At 41.8% G+C, this 25,764-nt stretch overlaps 14 non-coding genes across 14 annotated transcripts; all 14 read left to right on the top strand.

The window, feature by feature from the left end:
- Positions 1 to 1,067: 1,067 nt before the first annotated feature.
- Positions 1,068 to 1,140, top strand: TRNAM-CAU (transfer RNA methionine (anticodon CAU)). Its single transcript has one exon. It is a non-coding gene; the product is annotated as a tRNA-Met (tRNA).
- A 1,624-nt stretch (positions 1,141 to 2,764) lies between these two features.
- On the top strand, positions 2,765 to 2,837 carry TRNAM-CAU (transfer RNA methionine (anticodon CAU)). Its single transcript has one exon. It is a non-coding gene; the product is annotated as a tRNA-Met (tRNA).
- Positions 2,838 to 4,455: 1,618 nt separating this feature from the next.
- Positions 4,456 to 4,528, top strand: TRNAM-CAU (transfer RNA methionine (anticodon CAU)). The gene has a single exon. It is a non-coding gene; the product is annotated as a tRNA-Met (tRNA).
- Positions 4,529 to 6,148: 1,620 nt separating this feature from the next.
- On the top strand, positions 6,149 to 6,221 carry TRNAM-CAU (transfer RNA methionine (anticodon CAU)). The gene has a single exon. It is a non-coding gene; the product is annotated as a tRNA-Met (tRNA).
- Positions 6,222 to 7,841: 1,620 nt separating this feature from the next.
- TRNAM-CAU (transfer RNA methionine (anticodon CAU)) lies at positions 7,842 to 7,914 on the top strand. The gene has a single exon. It is a non-coding gene; the product is annotated as a tRNA-Met (tRNA).
- A 1,620-nt stretch (positions 7,915 to 9,534) lies between these two features.
- TRNAM-CAU (transfer RNA methionine (anticodon CAU)) lies at positions 9,535 to 9,607 on the top strand. Its single transcript has one exon. It is a non-coding gene; the product is annotated as a tRNA-Met (tRNA).
- A 1,624-nt stretch (positions 9,608 to 11,231) lies between these two features.
- On the top strand, positions 11,232 to 11,304 carry TRNAM-CAU (transfer RNA methionine (anticodon CAU)). The gene has a single exon. It is a non-coding gene; the product is annotated as a tRNA-Met (tRNA).
- A 1,615-nt stretch (positions 11,305 to 12,919) lies between these two features.
- Positions 12,920 to 12,992, top strand: TRNAM-CAU (transfer RNA methionine (anticodon CAU)). The gene has a single exon. It is a non-coding gene; the product is annotated as a tRNA-Met (tRNA).
- Positions 12,993 to 14,603: 1,611 nt separating this feature from the next.
- Positions 14,604 to 14,676, top strand: TRNAM-CAU (transfer RNA methionine (anticodon CAU)). The gene has a single exon. It is a non-coding gene; the product is annotated as a tRNA-Met (tRNA).
- A 1,615-nt stretch (positions 14,677 to 16,291) lies between these two features.
- TRNAM-CAU (transfer RNA methionine (anticodon CAU)) lies at positions 16,292 to 16,364 on the top strand. The gene has a single exon. It is a non-coding gene; the product is annotated as a tRNA-Met (tRNA).
- Positions 16,365 to 17,979: 1,615 nt separating this feature from the next.
- TRNAM-CAU (transfer RNA methionine (anticodon CAU)) lies at positions 17,980 to 18,052 on the top strand. The gene has a single exon. It is a non-coding gene; the product is annotated as a tRNA-Met (tRNA).
- A 3,299-nt stretch (positions 18,053 to 21,351) lies between these two features.
- On the top strand, positions 21,352 to 21,424 carry TRNAM-CAU (transfer RNA methionine (anticodon CAU)). Its single transcript has one exon. It is a non-coding gene; the product is annotated as a tRNA-Met (tRNA).
- Positions 21,425 to 23,035: 1,611 nt separating this feature from the next.
- On the top strand, positions 23,036 to 23,108 carry TRNAM-CAU (transfer RNA methionine (anticodon CAU)). The gene has a single exon. It is a non-coding gene; the product is annotated as a tRNA-Met (tRNA).
- Positions 23,109 to 24,723: 1,615 nt separating this feature from the next.
- TRNAM-CAU (transfer RNA methionine (anticodon CAU)) lies at positions 24,724 to 24,796 on the top strand. The gene has a single exon. It is a non-coding gene; the product is annotated as a tRNA-Met (tRNA).
- Positions 24,797 to 25,764: the final 968 nt, after the last annotated feature.

Below are 25,764 nucleotides of genomic sequence, written 5' to 3'. Positions count from 1 at the left end.
GATTCTCACATGGGGCACTGGTACCGTGTTTCCTTAACTGATTTTGCCACCATCTTGGCTAGAGAGTCACAGCTCTTTTCCATTCAGTAGCAAAACATCACCAATTGATGGAAGGGGAGCTCCAATGACAAACAGGGATAAAGGCTTGTTGAGTCCCTTAACACCCAGGAATTAAAAGTGAGAGATATGAATGGTTTGAGATATGACATCAAATAAGCTTTTGTGCAAATAAATATCCAAAAAACCTGGTGGTCTGCATTTTTGGCTGCAAAGAGCAGTTCCAACCTAAACTGATTCTGTCTGCAAGGCACGTGTTGGCTTTGGAATGTGGACACTAGTCCCCAAAAAAAAGTCTCTCCCATAGCAGGAATCGAACCAGTCAACCAGGAATACTAACTAAGTCTTTCTCCACATGGTGTAAGCAGTACAGTAAACAGCAAGACAGGTGTAAAAAAAAAAAAAAAAGAGTGTTTTGCTTTGAATACAAAACATCAACATTACAAGAGCTGAAACACGCTACATGGTCAAGGTTTTTGGCACGTCAGTTGAATAATTTGAAGATCATGAGTTTTTTGCTCACACGTGGCATCCTCCTTTTCTCAAGAGATTTTGTCACTAACTCTGAACTTTCCAATTCAGTTCTAAACTGTTTCCGATTAGAAAGAACATGGGAGCCCTAATGACAGACAGGACACATGGCTTGTTGAGTCCCTTGACACTTTTGTGTAAAACTGTGTAGTTGAAAAAAGCTTAAGCTATGAAACAAAAGGAAATCTTTTGCAAAAGTCATAATGCATCGCCAATGTTAAGTATTTTTGTTGCAAAGTGAAAATCTACCAGAAACATTTTTGATTGAAAAACACGTGTCAGTCTTTGAATGGTGGCAGTAGCTAAGATAAAGATGCATTCCCATACCGGGAGTCGAACCCAGGCCACCTGGGTGAGAGCCAGGAATCCTAACCGCTAGACCATATGGGAAAAGATGCACTAATGTCTCAGTGACATTATGAAAAAAAAAAGTTTTCTGCTATGCACAATAAACTTCTGCAGATCTGCAGGTACAGCTTGCCTCGTTAGCGCAGTAGGTAGCGCGTCAGTCTCATAATCTGAAGGTCGTGAGTTCGAGCCTCACACGGGGCACTGTTCCCTCCTTTTCTCGAGAGATTTTGTCACCAACTTAGAACTTTTCCATTCAATTCTACAACTTTTTCCATTAGAAAGGAAATGGGAATCCAAATAACTTACCGGACCCATGAGTTGTTGAGTCCCTTGACACTTTAGTGTAAAAAGGGGTGGTTGAGAATGAGTTGAGCTACGAATCCAAATTGAATCTTGTGTGATGGGTCAGAATGAAGTGCCAAAACGCGGGCGTTCAGCATTTTTGCCTGAAAAAAACAAATCCTACTTGAAATACGTTTGACTAAAAAACACGCGTCAGTTTTTGAATGTTGGCAGCGGTGCAGAAAAGGATGCGTTCCCATACCAGTAGTCGAACCCGGGCCGCCTGGGTGAAAACCAGGAATCCTAACCGCTAGACCATATGGGAGAAGATGTACTGCCAGCTCACTTACAATATGAAAAAAAAGAGGTGTACTGCTTTGCACAAGCAACTTCCGCAGATTATTACGTGCATTTTGCCTCGTTAGCGCAGCAGGTAGCGCGTCAGTCTCGTAATCTGAAGGTCATGAGTTCGATTCTCACATGGGGCACTGGTACAGTGTTTCCTTAACTGATTTTGCCACCATCTTGGCTAGAGAGTCACAGCTCTTTTCCATTCAGTAGCAAAACATCACCAATTGATGGAAGGGGAGCTCCAATGACAAACAGGGATAAAGGCTTGTTGAGTCCCTTAACACCCAGGAATTAAAAGTGAGAGATATGAATGGTTTGAGATATGACATCAAATAAGCTTTTGTGCAAATAAATATCCAAAAAACCTGGTGGTCTGCATTTTTGGCTGCAAAGAGCAGTTCCAACCTAAACTGATTCTGTCTGCAAGGCACGTGTTGGCTTTGGAATGTGGACACTAGTCCCCAAAAAAAAGTCTCTCCCATAGCAGGAATCGAACCAGTCAACCAGGAATACTAAGTCTTTCTCCACATGGTGTAAGCAGTACAGTAAACAGCAAGACAGGTGTAAAAAAAAAAAAAAAAAAAAAAAAAGAGTGTTTTGCTTTGAATACAAAACATCAACATTACAAGAGCTAAAACACGCTACATGGTCAAGGTTTTTGGCACGTCAGTTGAATAATTTGAAGATCATGAGTTTTTTGCTCACACGTGGCATCCTCCTTTTCTCAAGAGATTTTGTCACTAACTCTGAACTTTCCAATTCAGTTCTAAACTGTTTCCGATTAGAAAGAACATGGGAGCCCTAATGACAGACAGGACACATGGCTTGTTGAGTCCCTTGACACTTTTGTGTAAAACTGTGTAGTTGAAAAAGGCTTAAGCTATGAAACAAAAGGAAATCTTTTGCAAAAGTCATAATGCATCGCCAATGTTAAGTATTTTTGTTGCAAAGTGAAAATCTACCAGAAACATTTTTGATTGAAAAACACGTGTCAGTCTTTGAATGGTGGCAGTAGCTAAGATAAAGATGCATTCCCATACCGGGAGTCGAACCCAGGCCACCTGGGTGAGAGCCAGGAATCCTAACCGCTAGACCATATGGGAAAAGATGCACTAATGTCTCAGTGACATTATGAAAAAAAAAAGTTTTCTGCTATGCACAATAAACTTCTGCAGATCTGCAGGTACAGCTTGCCTCGTTAGCGCAGTAGGTAGCGCGTCAGTCTCATAATCTGAAGGTCGTGAGTTCGAGCCTCACACGGGGCACTGTTCCCTCCTTTTCTCGAGAGATTTTGTCACCAACTTAGAACTTTTCCATTCAATTCTACAACTTTTTCCATTAGAAAGGAAATGGGAATCCAAATAACTTACCGGACCCATGAGTTGTTGAGTCCCTTGACACTTTAGTGTAAAAAGGGGTGGTTGAGAATGAGTTGAGCTACGAATCCAAATTGAATCTTGTGTGAAGGGTCAGAATGAAGTGCCAAAACGCGGGCGTTCAGCATTTTTGCCTGAAAAAAACAAATCCTACTTGAAATACGTTTGACTAAAAAACACGCGTCAGTTTTTGAATGTTGGCAGCGGTGCAGAAAAGGATGCGTTCCCATACCAGTAGTCGAACCCAGGCCGCCTGGGTGAAAACCAGGAATCCTAACCGCTAGACCATATGGGAGAAGATGTACTGCCAGCTCACTTACAATATGAAAAAAAAGAGGTGTACTGCTTTGCACAAGCAACTTCCGCAGATTATTACGTGCATTTTGCCTCGTTAGCGCAGCAGGTAGCGCGTCAGTCTCGTAATCTGAAGGTCATGAGTTCGATTCTCACATGGGGCACTGGTACCGTGTTTCCTTAACTGATTTTGCCACCATCTTGGCTAGAGAGTCACAGCTCTTTTCCATTCAGTAGCAAAACATCACCAATTGATGGAAGGGGAGCTCCAATGACAAACAGGGATAAAGGCTTGTTGAGTCCCTTAACACCCAGGAATTAAAAGTGAGAGATATGAATGGTTTGAGATATGACATCAAATAAGCTTTTGTGCAAATAAATATCCAAAAAACCTGGTGGTCTGCATTTTTGGCTGCAAAGAGCAGTTCCAACCTAAACTGATTCTGTCTGCAAGGCACGTGTTGGCTTTGGAATGTGGACACTAGTCCCCAAAAAAAAGTCTCTCCCATAGCAGGAATCGAACCAGTCAACCAGGAATACTAACTAAGTCTTTCTCCACATGGTGTAAGCAGTACAGTAAACAGCAAGACAGGTGTAAAAAAAAAAAAAAAGAGTGTTTTGCTTTGAATACAAAACATCAACATTACAAGAGCTGAAACACGCTACATGGTCAAGGTTTTTGGCACGTCAGTTGAATAATTTGAAGATCATGAGTTTTTTGCTCACACGTGGCATCCTCCTTTTCTCAAGAGATTTTGTCACTAACTCTGAACTTTCCAATTCAGTTCTAAACTGTTTCCTATTAGAAAGAACATGGGAGCCCTAATGACAGACAGGACACGTGGCTTGTTGAGTCCCTTGACACTTTTGTGTAAAACTGTGTAGTTGAAAAAGGCTTAAGCTATGAAACAAAAGGAAATCTTTTGCAAAAGTCATAATGCATCGCCAATGTTAAGTATTTTTGTTGCAAAGTGAAAATCTACCAGAAACATTTTTGATTGAAAAACACGTGTCAGTCTTTGAATGGTGGCAGTAGCTAAGATAAAGATGCATTCCCATACTGGGAGTCGAACCCAGGCCACCTGGGTGAGAGCCAGTAATCCTAACCGCTAGACCATATGGGAAAAGATGCACTAATGTCTCAGTGACATTATGAAAAAAAAAAGTTTTCTGCTATGCACAATAAACTTCTGCAGATCTGCAGGTACAGCTTGCCTCGTTAGCGCAGTAGGTAGCGCGTCAGTCTCATAATCTGAAGGTCGTGAGTTCGAGCCTCACACGGGGCACTGTTCCCTCCTTTTCTCGAGAGATTTTGTCACCAACTTAGAACTTTTCCATTCAATTCTACAACTTTTTCCATTAGAAAGGAAATGGGAATCCAAATAACTTACCGGACCCATGAGTTGTTGAGTCCCTTGACACTTTAGTGTAAAAAGGGGTGGTTGAGAATGAGTTGAGCTACGAATCCAAATTGAATCTTGTGTGAAGGGTCAGAATGAAGTGCCAAAACGCGGGCGTTCAGCATTTTTGCCTGAAAAAAACAAATCCTACTTGAAATACGTTTGACTAAAAAACACGCGTCAGTTTTTGAATGTTGGCAGCGGTGCAGAAAAGGATGCGTTCCCATACCAGTAGTCGAACCCGGGCCGCCTGGGTGAAAACCAGGAATCCTAACCGCTAGACCATATGGGAGAAGATGTACTGCCAGCTCACTTACAATATGAAAAAAAAGAGGTGTACTGCTTTGCACAAGCAACTTCCGCAGATTATTACGTGCATTTTGCCTCGTTAGCGCAGCAGGTAGCGCGTCAGTCTCGTAATCTGAAGGTCATGAGTTCGATTCTCACATGGGGCACTGGTACCGTGTTTCCTTAACTGATTTTGCCACCATCTTGGCTAGAGAGTCACAGCTCTTTTCCATTCAGTAGCAAAACATCACCAATTGATGGAAGGGGAGCTCCAATGACAAACAGGGATAAAGGCTTGTTGAGTCCCTTAACACCCAGGAATTAAAAGTGAGAGATATGAATGGTTTGAGATATGACATCAAATAAGCTTTTGTGCAAATAAATATCCAAAAAACCTGGTGGTCTGCATTTTTGGCTGCAAAGAGCAGTTCCAACCTAAACTGATTCTGTCTGCAAGGCACGTGTTGGCTTTGGAATGTGGACACTAGTCCCCAAAAAAAAGTCTCTCCCATAGCAGGAATCGAACCAGTCAACCAGGAATACTAACTAAGTCTTTCTCCACATGGTGTAAGCAGTACAGTAAACAGCAAGACAGGTGTAAAAAAAAAAAAAAAAAGAGTGTTTTGCTTTGAATACAAAACATCAACATTACAAGAGCTGAAACACGCTACATGGTCAAGGTTTTTGGCACGTCAGTTGAATAATTTGAAGATCATGAGTTTTTTGCTCACACGTGGCATCCTCCTTTTCTCAAGAGATTTTGTCACTAACTCTGAACTTTCCAATTCAGTTCTAAACTGTTTCCGATTAGAAAGAACATGGGAGCCCTAATGACAGACAGGACACGTGGCTTGTTGAGTCCCTTGACACTTTTGTGTAAAACTGTGTAGTTGAAAAAGGCTTAAGCTATGAAACAAAAGGAAATCTTTTGCAAAAGTCATAATGCATCGCCAATGTTAAGTATTTTTGTTGCAAAGTGAAAATCTACCAGAAACATTTTTGATTGAAAAACACGTGTCAGTCTTTGAATGGTGGCAGTAGCTAAGATAAAGATGCATTCCCATACCGGGAGTCAAACCCAGGCCACCTGGGTGAGAGCCAGTAATCCTAACCGCTAGACCATATGGGAAAAGATGCACTAATGTCTCAGTGACATTATGAAAAAAAAAAGTTTTCTGCTATGCACAATAAACTTCTGCAGATCTGCAGGTACAGCTTGCCTCGTTAGCGCAGTAGGTAGCGCGTCAGTCTCATAATCTGAAGGTCGTGAGTTCGAGCCTCACACGGGGCACTGTTCCCTCCTTTTCTCGAGAGATTTTGTCACCAACTTAGAACTTTTCCATTCAATTCTACAACTTTTTCCATTAGAAAGGAAATGGGAATCCAAATAACTTACCGGACCCATGAGTTGTTGAGTCCCTTGACACTTTAGTGTAAAAAGGGGTGGTTGAGAATGAGTTGAGCTACGAATCCAAATTGAATCTTGTGTGAAGGGTCAGAATGAAGTGCCAAAACGCGGGCGTTCAGCATTTTTGCCTGAAAAAAACAAATCCTACTTGAAATACGTTTGACTAAAAAACACGCGTCAGTTTTTGAATGTTGGCAGCGGTGCAGAAAAGGATGCGTTCCCATACCAGTAGTCGAACCCGGGCCGCCTGGGTGAAAACCAGGAATCCTAACCGCTAGACCATATGGGAGAAGATGTACTGCCAGCTCACTTACAATATGAAAAAAAAGAGGTGTACTGCTTTGCACAAGCAACTTCCGCAGATTATTACGTGCATTTTGCCTCGTTAGCGCAGCAGGTAGCGCGTCAGTCTCGTAATCTGAAGGTCATGAGTTCGATTCTCACATGGGGCACTGGTACCGTGTTTCCTTAACTGATTTTGCCACCATCTTGGCTAGAGAGTCACAGCTCTTTTCCATTCAGTAGCAAAACATCACCAATTGATGGAAGGGGAGCTCCAATGACAAACAGGGATAAAGGCTTGTTGAGTCCCTTAACACCCAGGAATTAAAAGTGAGAGATATGAATGGTTTGAGATATGACATCAAATAAGCTTTTGTGCAAATAAATATCCAAAAAACCTGGTGGTCTGCATTTTTGGCTGCAAAGAGCAGTTCCAACCTAAACTGATTCTGTCTGCAAGGCACGTGTTGGCTTTGGAATGTGGACACTAGTCCCCAAAAAAAAGTCTCTCCCATAGCAGGAATCGAACCAGTCAACCAGGAATACTAACTAAGTCTTTCTCCACATGGTGTAAGCAGTACAGTAAACAGCAAGACAGGTGTAAAAAAAAAAAAAAAAAGAGTGTTTTGCTTTGAATACAAAACATCAACATTACAAGAGCTGAAACACGCTACATGGTCAAGGTTTTTGGCACGTCAGTTGAATAATTTGAAGATCATGAGTTTTTTGCTCACACGTGGCATCCTCCTTTTCTCAAGAGATTTTGTCACTAACTCTGAACTTTCCAATTCAGTTCTAAACTGTTTCCGATTAGAAAGAACATGGGAGCCCTAATGACAGACAGGACACGTGTCTTGTTGAGTCCCTTGACACTTTTGTGTAAAACTGTGTAGTTGAAAAAGGCTTAAGCTATGAAACAAAAGGAAATCTTTTGCAAAAGTCATAATGCATCGCCAATGTTAAGTATTTTTGTTGCAAAGTGAAAATCTACCAGAAACATTTTTGATTGAAAAACACGTGTCAGTCTTTGAATGGTGGCAGTAGCTAAGATAAAGATGCATTCCCATACTGGGAGTCGAACCCAGGCCACCTGGGTGAGAGCCAGTAATCCTAACCGCTAGACCATATGGGAAAAGATGCACTAATGTCTCAGTGACATTATGAAAAAAAAAAGTTTTCTGCTATGCACAATAAACTTCTGCAGATCTGCAGGTACAGCTTGCCTCGTTAGCGCAGTAGGTAGCGCGTCAGTCTCATAATCTGAAGGTCGTGAGTTCGAGCCTCACACGGGGCACTGTTCCCTCCTTTTCTCGAGAGATTTTGTCACCAACTTAGAACTTTTCCATTCAATTCTACAACTTTTTCCATTAGAAAGGAAATGGGAATCCAAATAACTTACCGGACCCATGAGTTGTTGAGTCCCTTGACACTTTAGTGTAAAAAGGGGTGGTTGAGAATGAGTTGAGCTACGAATCCAAATTGAATCTTGTGTGAAGGGTCAGAATGAAGTGCCAAAACGCGGGCGTTCAGCATTTTTGCCTGAAAAAAACAAATCCTACTTGAAATACGTTTGACTAAAAAACACGCGTCAGTTTTTGAATGTTGGCAGCGGTGCAGAAAAGGATGCGTTCCCATACCAGTAGTCGAACCCGGGCCGCCTGGGTGAAAACCAGGAATCCTAACCGCTAGACCATATGGGAGAAGATGTACTGCCAGCTCACTTACAATATGAAAAAAAAGAGGTGTACTGCTTTGCACAAGCAACTTCCGCAGATTATTACGTGCATTTTGCCTCGTTAGCGCAGCAGGTAGCGCGTCAGTCTCGTAATCTGAAGGTCATGAGTTCGATTCTCACATGGGGCACTGGTACCGTGTTTCCTTAACTGATTTTGCCACCATCTTGGCTAGAGAGTCACAGCTCTTTTCCATTCAGTAGAAAAACATCACCAATTGATGGAAGGGGAGCTCCAATGACAAACAGGGATAAAGGCTTGTTGAGTCCCTTAACACCCAGGAATTAAAAGTGAGAGATATGAATGGTTTGAGATATGACATCAAATAAGCTTTTGTGCAAATAAATATCCAAAAAACCTGGTGGTCTGCATTTTTGGCTGCAAAGAGCAGTTCCAACCTAAACTGATTCTGTCTGCAAGGCACGTGTTGGCTTTGGAATGTGGACACTAGTCCCCAAAAAAAAGTCTCTCCCATAGCAGGAATCGAACCAGTCAACCAGGAATACTAACTAAGTCTTTCTCCACATGGTGTAAGCAGTACAGTAAACAGCAAGACAGGTGTAAAAAAAAAAAAAAAAAGAGTGTTTTGCTTTGAATACAAAACATCAACATTACAAGAGCTGAAACACGCTACATGGTCAAGGTTTTTGGCACGTCAGTTGAATAATTTGAAGATCATGAGTTTTTTGCTCACACGTGGCATCCTCCTTTTCTCAAGAGATTTTGTCACTAACTCTGAACTTTCCAATTCAGTTCTAAACTGTTTCCGATTAGAAAGAACATGGGAGCCCTAATGACAGACAGGACACGTGGCTTGTTGAGTCCCTTGACACTTTTGTGTAAAACTGTGTAGTTGAAAAAGGCTTAAGCTATGAAACAAAAGGAAATCTTTTGCAAAAGTCATAATGCATCGCCAATGTTAAGTATTTTTGTTGCAAAGTGAAAATCTACCAGAAACATTTTTGATTGAAAAACACGTGTCAGTCTTTGAATGGTGGCAGTAGCTAAGATAAAGATGCATTCCCATACTGGGAGTCGAACCCAGGCCACCTGGGTGAGAGCCAGTAATCCTAACCGCTAGACCATATGGGAAAAGATGCACTAATGTCTCAGTGACATTATGAAAAAAAAAAGTTTTCTGCTATGCACAATAAACTTCTGCAGATCTGCAGGTACAGCTTGCCTCGTTAGCGCAGTAGGTAGCGCGTCAGTCTCATAATCTGAAGGTCGTGAGTTCGAGCCTCACACGGGGCACTGTTCCCTCCTTTTCTCAAGAGATTTTGTCACCAACTTAGAACTTTTCCATTCAATTCTACAACTTTTTCCATTAGAAAGGAAATGGGAATCCAAATAACTTACCGGACCCATGAGTTGTTGAGTCCCTTGACACTTTAGTGTAAAAAGGGGTGGTTGAGAATGAGTTGAGCTACGAATCCAAATTGAATCTTGTGTGATGGGTCAGAATGAAGTGCCAAAACGCGGGTGTTCAGCATTTTTGCCTGAAAAAAACAAATCCTACTTGAAATACGTTTGACTAAAAAACACGCGTCAGTTTTTGAATGTTGGCAGCGGTGCAGAAAAGGATGCGTTCCCATACCAGTAGTCGAACCCGGGCCGCCTGGGTGAAAACCAGGAATCCTAACCGCTAGACCATATGGGAGAAGATGTACTGCCAGCTCACTTACAATATGAAAAAAAAGAGGTGTACTGCTTTGCACAAGCAACTTCCGCAGATTATTACGTGCATTTTGCCTCGTTAGCGCAGCAGGTAGCGCGTCAGTCTCGTAATCTGAAGGTCATGAGTTCGATTCTCACATGGGGCACTGGTACCGTGTTTCCTTAACTGATTTTGCCACCATCTTGGCTAGAGAGTCACAGCTCTTTTCCATTCAGTAGCAAAACATCACCAATTGATGGAAGGGGAGCTCCAATGACAAACAGGGATAAAGGCTTGTTGAGTCCCTTAACACCCAGGAATTAAAAGTGAGAGATATGAATGGTTTGAGATATGACATCAAATAAGCTTTTGTGCAAATAAATATCCAAAAAACCTGGTGGTCTGCATTTTTGGCTGCAAAGAGCAGTTCCAACCTAAACTGATTCTGTCTGCAAGGCACGTGTTGGCTTTGGAATGTGGACACTAGTCCCCAAAAAAAAGTCTCTCCCATAGCAGGAATCGAACCAGTCAACCAGGAATACTAACTAAGTCTTTCTCCACATGGTGTAAGCAGTACAGTAAACAGCAAGACAGGTGTAAAAAAAAAAAAAAAAAAAAAGAGTGTTTTGCTTTGAATACAAAACATCAACATTACAAGAGCTGAAACACGCTACATGGTCAAGGTTTTTGGCACGTCAGTTGAATAATTTGAAGATCATGAGTTTTTTGCTCACACGTGGCATCCTCCTTTTCTCAAGAGATTTTGTCACTAACTCTGAACTTTCCAATTCAGTTCTAAACTGTTTCCGATTAGAAAGAACATGGGAGCCCTAATGACAGACAGGACACATGGCTTGTTGAGTCCCTTGACACTTTTGTGTAAAACTGTGTAGTTGAAAAAGGCTTAAGCTATGAAACAAAAGGAAATCTTTTGCAAAAGTCATAATGCATCACCAATGTTAAGTATTTTTGTTGCAAAGTGAAAATCTACCAGAAACATTTTTGATTGAAAAACACGTGTCAGTCTTTGAATGGTGGCAGTAGCTAAGATAAAGATGCATTCCCATACCGGGAGTCGAACCCAGGCCACCTGGGTGAGAGCCAGGAATCCTAACCGCTAGACCATATGGGAAAAGATGCACTAATGTCTCAGTGACATTATGAAAAAAAAAAGTTTTCTGCTATGCACAATAAACTTCTGCAGATCTGCAGGTACAGCTTGCCTCGTTAGCGCAGTAGGTAGCGCGTCAGTCTCATAATCTGAAGGTCGTGAGTTCGAGCCTCACACGGGGCACTGTTCCCTCCTTTTCTCGAGAGATTTTGTCACCAACTTAGAACTTTTCCATTCAATTCTACAACTTTTTCCATTAGAAAGGAAATGGGAATCCAAATTACTTACCGGACCCATGAGTTGTTGAGTCCCTTGACACTTTAGTGTAAAAAGGGGTGGTTGAGAATGAGTTGAGCTACGAATCCAAATTGAATCTTGTGTGAAGGGTCAGAATGAAGTGCCAAAACGCGGGCGTTCAGCATTTTTGCCTGAAAAAAACAAATCCTACTTGAAATACGTTTGACTAAAAAACACGCGTCAGTTTTTGAATGTTGGCAGCGGTGCAGAAAAGGATGCGTTCCCATACCAGTAGTCGAACCCGGGCGAAAACCAGGAATCCTAACCACTAGACCATATGGGAGAAGATGTACTGCCAGCTCACTTACAATATGAAAAAAAAGAGGTGTACTGCTTTGCACAAGCAACTTCCGCAGATTATTACGTGCATTTTGCCTCGTTAGCGCAGCAGGTAGCGCGTCAGTCTCGTAATCTGAAGGTCATGAGTTCGATTCTCACATGGGGCACTGGTACCGTGTTTCCTTAACTGATTTTGCCACCATCTTGGCTAGAGAGTCACAGCTCTTTTCCATTCAGTAGCAAAACATCACCAATTGATGGAAGGGGAGCTCCAATGACAAACAGGGATAAAGGCTTGTTGAGTCCCTTAACACCCAGGAATTAAAAGTGAGAGATATGAATGGTTTGAGATATGACATCAAATAAGCTTTTGTGCAAATAAATATCCAAAAAACCTGGTGGTCTGCATTTTTGGCTGCAAAGAGCAGTTCCAACCTAAACTGATTCTGTCTGCAAGGCACGTGTTGGCTTTGGAATGTGGACACTAGTCCCCAAAAAAAAGTCTCTCCCATAGCAGGAATCGAACCAGTCAACCAGGAATACTAACTAAGTCTTTCTCCACATGGTGTAAGCAGTACAGTAAACAGCAAGACAGGTGTAAAAAAAAAAAAAAAAAAAAAGAGTGTTTTGCTTTGAATACAAAACATCAACATTACAAGAGCTGAAACACGCTACATGGTCAAGGTTTTTGGCACGTCAGTTGAATAATTTGAAGATCATGAGTTTTTTGCTCACACGTGGCATCCTCCTTTTCTCAAGAGATTTTGTCACTAACTCTGAACTTTCCAATTCAGTTCTAAACTGTTTCCGATTAGAAAGAACATGGGAGCCCTAATGACAGACAGGACACATGGCTTGTTGAGTCCCTTGACACTTTTGTGTAAAACTGTGTAGTTGAAAAAGGCTTAAGCTATGAAACAAAAGGAAATCTTTTGCAAAAGTCATAATGCATCGCCAATGTTAAGTATTTTTGTTGCAAAGTGAAAATCTACCAGAAACATTTTTGATTGAAAAACACGTGTCAGTCTTTGAATGGTGGCAGTAGCTAAGATAAAGATGCATTCCCATACCGGGAGTCGAACCCAGGCCACCTGGGTGAGAGCCAGGAATCCTAACCGCTAGACCATATGGGAAAAGATGCACTAATGTCTCAGTGACATTATGAAAAAAAAAAGTTTTCTGCTATGCACAATAAACTTCTGCAGATCTGCAGGTACAGCTTGCCTCGTTAGCGCAGTAGGTAGCGCGTCAGTCTCATAATCTGAAGGTCGTGAGTTCGAGCCTCACACGGGGCACTGTTCCCTCCTTTTCTCGAGAGATTTTGTCACCAACTTAGAACTTTTCCATTCAATTCTACAACTTTTTCCATTAGAAAGGAAATGGGAATCCAAATAACTTACCGGACCCATGAGTTGTTGAGTCCCTTGACACTTTAGTGTAAAAAGGGGTGGTTTAGAATGAGTTGAGCTACGAATCCAAATTGAATCTTGTGTGAAGGGTCAGAATGAAGTGCCAAAACGCGGGCGTTCAGCATTTTTGCCTGAAAAAAACAAATCCTACTTGAAATACGTTTGACTAAAAAACACGCGTCAGTTTTTGAATGTTGGCAGCGGTGCAGAAAAGGATGCGTTCCCATACCAGTAGTCGAACCCGGGCGAAAACCAGGAATCCTAACCACTAGACCATATGGGAGAAGATGTACTGCCAGCTCACTTACAATATGAAAAAAAAGAGGTGTACTGCTTTGCACAAGCAACTTCCGCAGATTATTACGTGCATTTTGCCTCGTTAGCGCAGCAGGTAGCGCGTCAGTCTCGTAATCTGAAGGTCATGAGTTCGATTCTCACATGGGGCACTGGTACCGTGTTTCCTTAACTGATTTTGCCACCATCTTGGCTAGAGAGTCACAGCTCTTTTCCATTCAGTAGCAAAACATCACCAATTGATGGAAGGGGAGCTCCAATGACAAACAGGGATAAAGGCTTGTTGAGTCCCTTAACACCCAGGAATTAAAAGTGAGAGATATGAATGGTTTGAGATATGACATCAAATAAGCTTTTGTGCAAATAAATATCCAAAAAACCTGGTGGTCTGCATTTTTGGCTGCAAAGAGCAGTTCCAACCTAAACTGATTCTGTCTGCAAGGCACGTGTTGGCTTTGGAATGTGGACACTAGTCCCCAAAAAAAAGTCTCTCCCATAGCAGGAATCGAACCAGTCAACCAGGAATACTAACTAAGTCTTTCTCCACATGGTGTAAGCAGTACAGTAAACAGCAAGACAGGTGTAAAAAAAAAAAAAAAAAGAGTGTTTTGCTTTGAATACAAAACATCAACATTACAAGAGCTGAAACACGCTACATGGTCAAGGTTTTTGGCACGTCAGTTGAATAATTTGAAGATCATGAGTTTTTTGCTCACACGTGGCATCCTCCTTTTCTCAAGAGATTTTGTCCCTAACTCTGAACTTTCCAATTCAGTTCTAAACTGTTTCCGATTAGAAAGAACATGGGAGCCCTAATGACAGACAGGACACATGGCTTGTTGAGTCCCTTGACACTTTTGTGTAAAACTGTGTAGTTGAAAAAGGCTTAAGCTATGAAACAAAAGGAAATCTTTTGCAAAAGTCATAATGCATCGCCAATGTTAAGTATTTTTGTTGCAAAGTGAAAATCTACCAGAAACATTTTTGATTGAAAAACACGTGTCAGTCTTTGAATGGTGGCAGTAGCTAAGATAAAGATGCATTCCCATACCGGGAGTCGAACCCAGGCCACCTGGGTGAGAGCCAGGAATCCTAACCGCTAGACCATATGGGAAAAGATGCACTAATGTCTCAGTGACATTATGAAAAAAAAAAGTTTTCTGCTATGCACAATAAACTTCTGCAGATCTGCAGGTACAGCTTGCCTCGTTAGCGCAGTAGGTAGCGCGTCAGTCTCATAATCTGAAGGTCGTGAGTTCGAGCCTCACACGGGGCACTGTTCCCTCCTTTTCTCGAGAGATTTTGTCACCAACTTAGAACTTTTCCATTCAATTCTACAACTTTTTCCATTAGAAAGGAAATGGGAATCCAAATAACTTACCGGACCCATGAGTTGTTGAGTCCCTTGACACTTTAGTGTAAAAAGGGGTGGTTTAGAATGAGTTGAGCTACGAATCCAAATTGAATCTTGTGTGAAGGGTCAGAATGAAGTGCCAAAACGCGGGCGTTCAGCATTTTTGCCTGAAAAAAACAAATCCTACTTGAAATACGTTTGACTAAAAAACACGCGTCAGTTTTTGAATGTTGGCAGCGGTGCAGAAAAGGATGCGTTCCCATACCAGTAGTCGAACCCGGGCGAAAACCAGGAATCCTAACCACTAGACCATATGGGAGAAGATGTACTGCCAGCTCACTTACAATATGAAAAAAAAGAGGTGTACTGCTTTGCACAAGCAACTTCCGCAGATTATTACGTGCATTTTGCCTCGTTAGCGCAGCAGGTAGCGCGTCAGTCTCGTAATCTGAAGGTCATGAGTTCGATTCTCACATGGGGCACTGGTACCGTGTTTCCTTAACTGATTTTGCCACCATCTTGGCTAGAGAGTCACAGCTCTTTTCCATTCAGTAGCAAAACATCACCAATTGATGGAAGGGGAGCTCCAATGACAAACAGGGATAAAGGCTTGTTGAGTCCCTTAACACCCAGGAATTAAAAGTGAGAGATATGAATGGTTTGAGATATGACATCAAATAAGCTTTTGTGCAAATAAATATCCAAAAAACCTGGTGGTCTGCATTTTTGGCTGCAAAGAGCAGTTCCAACCTAAACTGATTCTGTCTGCAAGGCACGTGTTGGCTTTGGAATGTGGACACTAGTCCCCAAAAAAAAGTCTCTCCCATAGCAGGAATCGAACCAGTCAACCAGGAATACTAACTAAGTCTTTCTCCACATGGTGTAAGCAGTACAGTAAACAGCAAGACAGGTGTAAAAAAAAAAAAAAAAAAAAAGAGTGTTTTGCTTTGAATACAAAACATCAACATTACAAGAGCTGAAACACGCTACATGGTCAAGGTTTTTGGCACGTCAGTTGAATAATTTGAAGATCATGAGTTTTTTGCTCACACGTGGCATCCTCCTTTTCTCAAGAGATTTTGTCACTAACTCTGAACTTTCCAATTCAGTTCTAAACTGTTTCCGATTAGAAAGAACATGGGAGCCCTAATGACAGACAGGACACATGGCTTGTTGAGTCCCTTGACACTTTTGTGTAAAACTGTGTAGTTGAAAAAGGCTTAAGCTATGAAACAAAAGGAAATCTTTTGCAAAAGTCATAATGCATCGCCAATGTTAAGTATTTTTGTTGCAAAGTGAAAATCTACCAGAAACATTTTTGATTGAAAAACACGTGTCAGTCTTTGAATGGTGGCAGTAGCTAAGATAAAGATGCATTCCCATACCGGGAGTCGAACCCAGGCCACCTGGGTGAGAGCCAGGAATCCTAACCGCTAGACCATATGGGAAAAGATGCACTAATGTCTCAGTGACATTATGAAAAAAAAAAGTTTTCTGCTATGCACAATAAACTTCTGCAGATCTGCAGGTACAGCTTGCCTCGTTAGCGCAGTAGGTAGCGCGTCAGTCTCATAATCTGAAGGTCGTGAGTTCGAGCCTCACACGGGGCACTGTTCCCTCCTTTTCTCGAGAGATTTTGTCACCAACTTAGAACTTTTCCATTCAATTCTACAACTTTTTCCATTAGAAAGGAAATGGGAATCCAAATAACTTACCGGACCCATGAGTTGTTGAGTCCCTTGACACTTTAGTGTAAAAAGGGGTGGTTTAGAATGAGTTGAGCTACGAATCCAAATTGAATCTTGTGTGAAGGGTCAGAATGAAGTGCCAAAACGCGGGCGTTCAGCATTTTTGCCTGAAAAAAACAAATCCTACTTGAAATACGTTTGACTAAAAAACACGCGTCAGTTTTTGAATGTTGGCAGCGGTGCAGAAAAGGATGCGTTCCCATACCAGTAGTCGAACCCGGGCGAAAACCAGGAATCCTAACCACTAGACCATATGGGAGAAGATGTACTGCCAGCTCACTTACAATATGAAAAAAAAGAGGTGTACTGCTTTGCACAAGCAACTTCCGCAGATTATTACGTGCATTTTGCCTCGTTAGCGCAGCAGGTAGCGCGTCAGTCTCGTAATCTGAAGGTCATGAGTTCGATTCTCACATGGGGCACTGGTACCGTGTTTCCTTAACTGATTTTGCCACCATCTTGGCTAGAGAGTCACAGCTCTTTTCCATTCAGTAGCAAAACATCACCAATTGATGGAAGGGGAGCTCCAATGACAAACAGGGATAAAGGCTTGTTGAGTCCCTTAACACCCAGGAATTAAAAGTGAGAGATATGAATGGTTTGAGATATGACATCAAATAAGCTTTTGTGCAAATAAATATCCAAAAAACCTGGTGGTCTGCATTTTTGGCTGCAAAGAGCAGTTCCAACCTAAACTGATTCTGTCTGCAAGGCACGTGTTGGCTTTGGAATGTGGACACTAGTCCCCAAAAAAAAGTCTCTCCCATAGCAGGAATCGAACCAGTCAACCAGGAATACTAACTAAGTCTTTCTCCACATGGTGTAAGCAGTACAGTAAACAGCAAGACAGGTGTAAAAAAAAAAAAAAAAAAAAAGAGTGTTTTGCTTTGAATACAAAACATCAACATTACAAGAGCTGAAACACGCTACATGGTCAAGGTTTTTGGCACGTCAGTTGAATAATTTGAAGATCATGAGTTTTTTGCTCACACGTGGCATCCTCCTTTTCTCAAGAGATTTTGTCACTAACTCTGAACTTTCCAATTCAGTTCTAAACTGTTTCCGATTAGAAAGAACATGGGAGCCCTAATGACAGACAGGACACATGGCTTGTTGAGTCCCTTGACACTTTTGTGTAAAACTGTGTAGTTGAAAAAGGCTTAAGCTATGAAACAAAAGGAAATCTTTTGCAAAAGTCATAATGCATCGCCAATGTTAAGTATTTTTGTTGCAAAGTGAAAATCTACCAGAAACATTTTTGATTGAAAAACACGTGTCAGTCTTTGAATGGTGGCAGTAGCTAAGATAAAGATGCATTCCCATACCGGGAGTCGAACCCAGGCCACCTGGGTGAGAGCCAGGAATCCTAACCGCTAGACCATATGGGAAAAGATGCACTAATGTCTCAGTGACATTATGAAAAAAAAAAGTTTTCTGCTATGCACAATAAACTTCTGCAGATCTGCAGGTACAGCTTGCCTCGTTAGCGCAGTAGGTAGCGCGTCAGTCTCATAATCTGAAGGTCGTGAGTTCGAGCCTCACACGGGGCACTGTTCCCTCCTTTTCTCGAGAGATTTTGTCACCAACTTAGAACTTTTCCATTCAATTCTACAACTTTTTCCATTAGAAAGGAAATGGGAATCCAAATAACTTACCGGACCCATGAGTTGTTGAGTCCCTTGACACTTTAGTGTAAAAAGGGGTGGTTTAGAATGAGTTGAGCTACGAATCCAAATTGAATCTTGTGTGAAGGGTCAGAATGAAGTGCCAAAACGCGGGCGTTCAGCATTTTTGCCTGAAAAAAACAAATCCTACTTGAAATACGTTTGACTAAAAAACACGCGTCAGTTTTTGAATGTTGGCAGCGGTGCAGAAAAGGATGCGTTCCCATACCAGTAGTCGAACCCGGGCGAAAACCAGGAATCCTAACCACTAGACCATATGGGAGAAGATGTACTGCCAGCTCACTTACAATATGAAAAAAAAGAGGTGTACTGCTTTGCACAAGCAACTTCCGCAGATTATTACGTGCATTTTGCCTCGTTAGCGCAGCAGGTAGCGCGTCAGTCTCGTAATCTGAAGGTCATGAGTTCGATTCTCACATGGGGCACTGGTACCGTGTTTCCTTAACTGATTTTGCCACCATCTTGGCTAGAGAGTCACAGCTCTTTTCCATTCAGTAGCAAAACATCACCAATTGATGGAAGGGGAGCTCCAATGACAAACAGGGATAAAGGCTTGTTGAGTCCCTTAACACCCAGGAATTAAAAGTGAGAGATATGAATGGTTTGAGATATGACATCAAATAAGCTTTTGTGCAAATAAATATCCAAAAAACCTGGTGGTCTGCATTTTTGGCTGCAAAGAGCAGTTCCAACCTAAACTGATTCTGTCTGCAAGGCACGTGTTGGCTTTGGAATGTGGACACTAGTCCCCAAAAAAAAGTCTCTCCCATAGCAGGAATCGAACCAGTCAACCAGGAATACTAACTAAGTCTTTCTCCACATGGTGTAAGCAGTACAGTAAACAGCAAGACAGGTGTAAAAAAAAAAAAAAAAAGAGTGTTTTGCTTTGAATACAAAACATCAACATTACAAGAGCTGAAACACGCTACATGGTCAAGGTTTTTGGCACGTCAGTTGAATAATTTGAAGATCATGAGTTTTTTGCTCACACGTGGCATCCTCCTTTTCTCAAGAGATTTTGTCCCTAACTCTGAACTTTCCAATTCAGTTCTAAACTGTTTCCGATTAGAAAGAACATGGGAGCCCTAATGACAGACAGGACACATGGCTTGTTGAGTCCCTTGACACTTTTGTGTAAAACTGTGTAGTTGAAAAAGGCTTAAGCTATGAAACAAAAGGAAATCTTTTGCAAAAGTCATAATGCATCGCCAATGTTAAGTATTTTTGTTGCAAAGTGAAAATCTACCAGAAACATTTTTGATTGAAAAACACGTGTCAGTCTTTGAATGGTGGCAGTAGCTAAGATAAAGATGCATTCCCATACCGGGAGTCGAACCCAGGCCACCTGGGTGAGAGCCAGGAATCCTAACCGCTAGACCATATGGGAAAAGATGCACTAATGTCTCAGTGACATTATGAAAAAAAAAAGTTTTCTGCTATGCACAATAAACTTCTGCAGATCTGCAGGTACAGCTTACCTCGTTAGCGCAGTAGGTAGCGCGTCAGTCTCATAATCTGAAGGTCGTGAGTTCGAGCCTCACACGGGGCACTGTTCCCTCCTTTTCTCGAGAGATTTTGTCACCAACTTAGAACTTTTCCATTCAATTCTACAACTTTTTCCATTAGAAAGGAAATGGGAATCCAAATAACTTACCGGACCCATGAGTTGTTGAGTCCCTTGACACTTTAGTGTAAAAAGGGGTGGTTTAGAATGAGTTGAGCTACGAATCCAAATTGAATCTTGTGTGAAGGGTCAGAATGAAGTGCCAAAACGCGGGCGTTCAGCATTTTTGCCTGAAAAAAACAAATCCTACTTGAAATACGTTTGACTAAAAAACACGCGTCAGTTTTTGAATGTTGGCAGCGGTGCAGAAAAGGATGCGTTCCCATACCAGTAGTCGAACCCGGGCGAAAACCAGGAATCCTAACCACTAGACCATATGGGAGAAGATGTACTGCCAGCTCACTTACAATATGAAAAAAAAGAGGTGTACTGCTTTGCACAAGCAACTTCCGCAGATTATTACGTGCATTTTGCCTCGTTAGCGCAGCAGGTAGCGCGTCAGTCTCGTAATCTGAAGGTCATGAGTTCGATTCTCACATGGGGCACTGGTACCGTGTTTCCTTAACTGATTTTGCCACCATCTTGGCTAGAGAGTCACAGCTCTTTTCCATTCAGTAGCAAAACATCACCAATTGATGGAAGGGGAGCTCCAATGACAAACAGGGATAAAGGCTTGTTGAGTCCCTTAACACCCAGGAATTAAAAGTGAGAGATATGAATGGTTTGAGATATGACATCAAATAAGCTTTTGTGCAAATAAATATCCAAAAAACCTGGTGGTCTGCATTTTTGGCTGCAAAGAGCAGTTCCAACCTAAACTGATTCTGTCTGCAAGGCACGTGTTGGCTTTGGAATGTGGACACTAGTCCCCAAAAAAAAGTCTCTCCCATAGCAGGAATCGAACCAGTCAACCAGGAATACTAACTAAGTCTTTCTCCACATGGTGTAAGCAGTACAGTAAACAGCAAGACAGGTGTAAAAAAAAAAAAAAAAAAAAAGAGTGTTTTGCTTTGAATACAAAACATCAACATTACAAGAGCTGAAACACGCTACATGGTCAAGGTTTTTGGCACGTCAGTTGAATAATTTGAAGATCATGAGTTTTTTGCTCACACGTGGCATCCTCCTTTTCTCAAGAGATTTTGTCACTAACTCTGAACTTTCCAATTCAGTTCTAAACTGTTTCCGATTAGAAAGAACATGGGAGCCCTAATGACAGACAGGACACATGGCTTGTTGAGTCCCTTGACACTTTTGTGTAAAACTGTGTAGTTGAAAAAGGCTTAAGCTATGAAACAAAAGGAAATCTTTTGCAAAAGTCATAATGCATCGCCAATGTTAAGTATTTTTGTTGCAAAGTGAAAATCTACCAGAAACATTTTTGATTGAAAAACACGTGTCAGTCTTTGAATGGTGGCAGTAGCTAAGATAAAGATGCATTCCCATACCGGGAGTCGAACCCAGGCCACCTGGGTGAGAGCCAGGAATCCTAACCGCTAGACCATATGGGAAAAGATGCACTAATGTCTCAGTGACATTATGAAAAAAAAAAGTTTTCTGCTATGCACAATAAACTTCTGCAGATCTGCAGGTACAGCTTGCCTCGTTAGCGCAGTAGGTAGCGCGTCAGTCTCATAATCTGAAGGTCGTGAGTTCGAGCCTCACACGGGGCACTGTTCCCTCCTTTTCTCGAGAGATTTTGTCACCAACTTAGAACTTTTCCATTCAATTCTACAACTTTTTCCATTAGAAAGGAAATGGGAATCCAAATAACTTACCGGACCCATGAGTTGTTGAGTCCCTTGACACTTTAGTGTAAAAAGGGGTGGTTTAGAATGAGTTGAGCTACGAATCCAAATTGAATCTTGTGTGAAGGGTCAGAATGAAGTGCCAAAACGCGGGCGTTCAGCATTTTTGCCTGAAAAAAACAAATCCTACTTGAAATACGTTTGACTAAAAAACACGCGTCAGTTTTTGAATGTTGGCAGCGGTGCAGAAAAGGATGCGTTCCCATACCAGTAGTCGAACCCGGGCGAAAACCAGGAATCCTAACCACTAGACCATATGGGAGAAGATGTACTGCCAGCTCACTTACAATATGAAAAAAAAGAGGTGTACTGCTTTGCACAAGCAACTTCCGCAGATTATTACGTGCATTTTGCCTCGTTAGCGCAGCAGGTAGCGCGTCAGTCTCGTAATCTGAAGGTCATGAGTTCGATTCTCACATGGGGCACTGGTACCGTGTTTCCTTAACTGATTTTGCCACCATCTTGGCTAGAGAGTCACAGCTCTTTTCCATTCAGTAGCAAAACATCACCAATTGATGGAAGGGGAGCTCCAATGACAAACAGGGATAAAGGCTTGTTGAGTCCCTTAACACCCAGGAATTAAAAGTGAGAGATATGAATGGTTTGAGATATGACATCAAATAAGCTTTTGTGCAAATAAATATCCAAAAAACCTGGTGGTCTGCATTTTTGGCTGCAAAGAGCAGTTCCAACCTAAACTGATTCTGTCTGCAAGGCACGTGTTGGCTTTGGAATGTGGACACTAGTCCCCAAAAAAAAGTCTCTCCCATAGCAGGAATCGAACCAGTCAACCAGGAATACTAACTAAGTCTTTCTCCACATGGTGTAAGCAGTACAGTAAACAGCAAGACAGGTGTAAAAAAAAAAAAAAAAAGAGTGTTTTGCTTTGAATACAAAACATCAACATTACAAGAGCTGAAACACGCTACATGGTCAAGGTTTTTGGCACGTCAGTTGAATAATTTGAAGATCATGAGTTTTTTGCTCACACGTGGCATCCTCCTTTTCTCAAGAGATTTTGTCCCTAACTCTGAACTTTCCAATTCAGTTCTAAACTGTTTCCGATTAGAAAGAACATGGGAGCCCTAATGACAGACAGGACACATGGCTTGTTGAGTCCCTTGACACTTTTGTGTAAAACTGTGTAGTTGAAAAAGGCTTAAGCTATGAAACAAAAGGAAATCTTTTGCAAAAGTCATAATGCATCGCCAATGTTAAGTATTTTTGTTGCAAAGTGAAAATCTACCAGAAACATTTTTGATTGAAAAACACGTGTCAGTCTTTGAATGGTGGCAGTAGCTAAGATAAAGATGCATTCCCATACCGGGAGTCGAACCCAGGCCACCTGGGTGAGAGCCAGGAATCCTAACCGCTAGACCATATGGGAAAAGATGCACTAATGTCTCAGTGACATTATGAAAAAAAAAAGTTTTCTGCTATGCACAATAAACTTCTGCAGATCTGCAGGTACAGCTTGCCTCGTTAGCGCAGTAGGTAGCGCGTCAGTCTCATAATCTGAAGGTCGTGAGTTCGAGCCTCACACGGGGCACTGTTCCCTCCTTTTCTCGAGAGATTTTGTCACCAACTTAGAACTTTTCCATTCAATTCTACAACTTTTTCCATTAGAAAGGAAATGGGAATCCAAATAACTTACCGGACCCATGAGTTGTTGAGTCCCTTGACACTTTAGTGTAAAAAGGGGTGGTTTAGAATGAGTTGAGCTACGAATCCAAATTGAATCTTGTGTGAAGGGTCAGAATGAAGTGCCAAAACGCGGGCGTTCAGCATTTTTGCCTGAAAAAAACAAATCCTACTTGAAATACGTTTGACTAAAAAACACGCGTCAGTTTTTGAATGTTGGCAGCGGTGCAGAAAAGGATGCGTTCCCATACCAGTAGTCGAACCCGGGCGAAAACCAGGAATCCTAACCACTAGACCATATGGGAGAAGATGTACTGCCAGCTCACTTACAATATGAAAAAAAAGAGGTGTACTGCTTTGCACAAGCAACTTCCGCAGATTATTACGTGCATTTTGCCTCGTTAGCGCAGCAGGTAGCGCGTCAGTCTCGTAATCTGAAGGTCATGAGTTCGATTCTCACATGGGGCACTGGTACCGTGTTTCCTTAACTGATTTTGCCACCATCTTGGCTAGAGAGTCACAGCTCTTTTCCATTCAGTAGCAAAACATCACCAATTGATGGAAGGGGAGCTCCAATGACAAACAGGGATAAAGGCTTGTTGAGTCCCTTAACACCCAGGAATTAAAAGTGAGAGATATGAATGGTTTGAGATATGACATCAAATAAGCTTTTGTGCAAATAAATATCCAAAAAACCTGGTGGTCTGCATTTTTGGCTGCAAAGAGCAGTTCCAACCTAAACTGATTCTGTCTGCAAGGCACGTGTTGGCTTTGGAATGTGGACACTAGTCCCCAAAAAAAAGTCTCTCCCATAGCAGGAATCGAACCAGTCAACCAGGAATACTAACTAAGTCTTTCTCCACATGGTGTAAGCAGTACAGTAAACAGCAAGACAGGTGTAAAAAAAAAAAAAAAAAAAAAGAGTGTTTTGCTTTGAATACAAAACATCAACATTACAAGAGCTGAAACACGCTACATGGTCAAGGTTTTTGGCACGTCAGTTGAATAATTTGAAGATCATGAGTTTTTTGCTCACACGTGGCATCCTCCTTTTCTCAAGAGATTTTGTCACTAACTCTGAACTTTCCAATTCAGTTCTAAACTGTTTCCGATTAGAAAGAACATGGGAGCCCTAATGACAGACAGGACACATGGCTTGTTGAGTCCCTTGACACTTTTGTGTAAAACTGTGTAGTTGAAAAAGGCTTAAGCTATGAAACAAAAGGAAATCTTTTGCAAAAGTCATAATGCATCGCCAATGTTAAGTATTTTTGTTGCAAAGTGAAAATCTACCAGAAACATTTTTGATTGAAAAACACGTGTCAGTCTTTGAATGGTGGCAGTAGCTAAGATAAAGATGCATTCCCATACCGGGAGTCGAACCCAGGCCACCTGGGTGAGAGCCAGGAATCCTAACCGCTAGACCATATGGGAAAAGATGCACTAATGTCTCAGTGACATTATGAAAAAAAAAAGTTTTCTGCTATGCACAATAAACTTCTGCAGATCTGCAGGTACAGCTTGCCTCGTTAGCGCAGTAGGTAGCGCGTCAGTCTCATAATCTGAAGGTCGTGAGTTCGAGCCTCACACGGGGCACTGTTCCCTCCTTTTCTCGAGAGATTTTGTCACCAACTTAGAACTTTTCCATTCAATTCTACAACTTTTTCCATTAGAAAGGAAATGGGAATCCAAATAACTTACCGGACCCATGAGTTGTTGAGTCCCTTGACACTTTAGTGTAAAAAGGGGTGGTTTAGAATGAGTTGAGCTACGAATCCAAATTGAATCTTGTGTGAAGGGTCAGAATGAAGTGCCAAAACGCGGGCGTTCAGCATTTTTGCCTGAAAAAAACAAATCCTACTTGAAATACGTTTGACTAAAAAACACGCGTCAGTTTTTGAATGTTGGCAGCGGTGCAGAAAAGGATGCGTTCCCATACCAGTAGTCGAACCCGGGCGAAAACCAGGAATCCTAACCACTAGACCATATGGGAGAAGATGTACTGCCAGCTCACTTACAATATGAAAAAAAAGAGGTGTACTGCTTTGCACAAGCAACTTCCGCAGATTATTACGTGCATTTTGCCTCGTTAGCGCAGCAGGTAGCGCGTCAGTCTCGTAATCTGAAGGTCATGAGTTCGATTCTCACATGGGGCACTGGTACCGTGTTTCCTTAACTGATTTTGCCACCATCTTGGCTAGAGAGTCACAGCTCTTTTCCATTCAGTAGCAAAACATCACCAATTGATGGAAGGGGAGCTCCAATGACAAACAGGGATAAAGGCTTGTTGAGTCCCTTAACACCCAGGAATTAAAAGTGAGAGATATGAATGGTTTGAGATATGACATCAAATAAGCTTTTGTGCAAATAAATATCCAAAAAACCTGGTGGTCTGCATTTTTGGCTGCAAAGAGCAGTTCCAACCTAAACTGATTCTGTCTGCAAGGCACGTGTTGGCTTTGGAATGTGGACACTAGTCCCCAAAAAAAAGTCTCTCCCATAGCAGGAATCGAACCAGTCAACCAGGAATACTAACTAAGTCTTTCTCCACATGGTGTAAGCAG

This window comes from Phyllobates terribilis, unplaced genomic scaffold, assembly GCF_046119375.1.
Source record: "Phyllobates terribilis strain yellow unplaced genomic scaffold, ASM4611937v1 Scaffold_11__3_contigs__length_659146591, whole genome shotgun sequence".
NCBI classification, from domain to species: Eukaryota; Metazoa; Chordata; class Amphibia; order Anura; family Dendrobatidae; genus Phyllobates; species Phyllobates terribilis.
This window is presented reverse-complemented; position numbering and strand designations above follow the sequence as displayed.